This window comes from Octopus bimaculoides, chromosome 20 (assembly GCF_001194135.2).
Source record: "Octopus bimaculoides isolate UCB-OBI-ISO-001 chromosome 20, ASM119413v2, whole genome shotgun sequence".
Lineage (NCBI taxonomy): Eukaryota > Metazoa > Mollusca > Cephalopoda > Octopoda > Octopodidae > Octopus > Octopus bimaculoides.
The window spans coordinates 38,477,618-38,479,883 of record NC_069000.1 but is presented as its reverse complement, the minus strand read 5'-3'; positions in this window follow the sequence as shown (position 1 = coordinate 38,479,883).

Below are 2,266 nucleotides of genomic sequence, written 5' to 3'. Positions count from 1 at the left end.
AGCCCATCCCGCTCAAAAGGTCCCTGAATAAGGTTTCTTTAAGGATGTTGAGCAAAACACCCATGTTTACAAAGGTGAATTATTCAAACCCTAAAGAATTCCTCTCAATACATGGCTATGATGCTCCCCCACTACTTCTGCTCGGGGTCAGAGATGCACATATCGTCAGCCACTAAGGGACACGCTCAACTAGTTACGGTCAAGGAACTGACAAGCAAATCTGTGGTATTGAGCAGAATATTTGCTGTAGCCCATCTTTTATACGAAGACAAAACAATGTACATGATAACACTTCCAATCAGTTAAGATCAGAAGCCATGAGAGCAACTGCTTGGTACTGCATCCGGGCATTATTGTTATTATTATTTGCTGTGGAATAGTTCAGACGTAATTTTGACCATGTTGTGTAAGTCTCTCTTGGAATCGTTGTTTTTTCACCAGTTTTGTGTCTTTATGTACGCATATTTTATTGTAATTTGTCAGTAAGGGTACCAGAAATTCTTTGGCTAGTGTTCTGTGTTAGCTTTAGCCCTTAGAGGGTAAATTTTGCCTCCTGAAAATAGCTCGGTGACGTTAAGAGAAAAAGAAATCCATGTTCAAGATCTCGGTGTCTTCAAGGAAGACGAAGTTTTTCCTTCTCCTTTTTCAATGGCGAAGTAATTTGCATGATGGGTGGTGACGGAAGCGAGCGCGAAAATAATAATAACAACAACAAGCTGACTAACGTCGGAGTACTCGGAGTTGGGAATACCACAGAAAAACTCGGCAGCAGCACCATCACCATCATCGAGTTCTTTCATATATACCAAGCTAATTCGCCGGTGTCCTCTCAACTGGCAACAGAACGGGAGAATTCCTAGCTCTGTAAGTAATCCGGAGAGTAGTTACCCTAATAAGGAAAGACGCGAACAATGGGGACGTAATTGAAAATTTCCGGGCTATAACTCTTCTCCACACACACACAGTTTACGATTCTAGTCAAGATATTAACAAAGATGTTGGCATTCGTCGTCAAAAGTGTGATTCGAGGAAGCGCAGATATACGTATTTCGTCCAGGTCAATACTCAACTCCACCTCATGTGATTCATCATAAAGAGGGTAGGAAGTAAATCTGGTTTCATTGGGCTCAGATCAATTAAGAACAATCAAAAGCTATCGCTCGGGTTGACCATCGATTCTTTGGGGAAGTTATCAAGGTAGCCTGTTTCGATCCCGTTTTTAAAGACTGGATCGTTTCAATGCACAGCAGAATCTGCTCAGTGGTCAGAGTTAACGGCCACCAATCAGAACCGTTTCAGATCATACGCCAAAGATACACTCTCTCTCTTCCCTTTTGTACATACTGATCCCGAGCTACCACTTCGGAAACTGGAGCTGTTAGAGAACATCCCGCTCGAACTGCGACGTGGACGGACTGTGTATGCATATGCGGACGACGTCACCGGAATGGTGTTGGGAACCTCAGAAATCGGAGTGGTCGGCAACTACCTAGAGGAATATGAAGAGCAGACTGGAACAAAAATTAACCCAAGTAATCAGTGGGTTTGCAGCATCGCACCTGGAAAGACAAATCCATGCTGCTCAGCAGCGTCGTGTGACGCTAGTCGGATGGACAGATGGAATTTCTTGGGTTCTACTTTAGCCCACACCTCCAAGTGGTTAAAAACTGGGACGAGTTAACGAGGAGAGTGGTCACTCGTCCAGAAATGGGCCGAGAGGAAAGAGGAAGCGATCTGAGGAGTTGGGCAGAAGGGGCGAACGCGTATATCTGCTCTGTTATATATCAGCGGCTGACTGTCGTGCCTTGCTCCAGCTCGTATCACACCAAGTCAGAGCGTTTGTTCTTCCAGTTCTAGTGGAAGGGACGGATTCCACTAGTCAAGCGGTCCTTCTGCAACCAACACGCTTTGCGCAGCGGATTCGGTATGACGGGGCTGAAAATGCGCAGATATGCGTTACGGCAGCAGCAATTGTAGATATTCCTAACCAATAAACAGGCGTGGTCACACTTTGTCAAGTATGCCATTCCGAAATTTGTACTTGGGCTATGCAAAGACCAAATTAGCAGAATCTTCAGCACACCGGACGAAATGCTTAGCCGTATTTCGTCCGTCTTTATGTTCTGAATGCAATCGCTGCCGAGGTAACGTTGCCTTTCATTCTTTCGAGGTTGAACATTGGGGTCGATGTAATCGATTATCCCCCTCCCCATAAATTTGAGGCCTTAGAAGGGATTCAGGTGGCGAGCTAGCAGAATGAATAGCA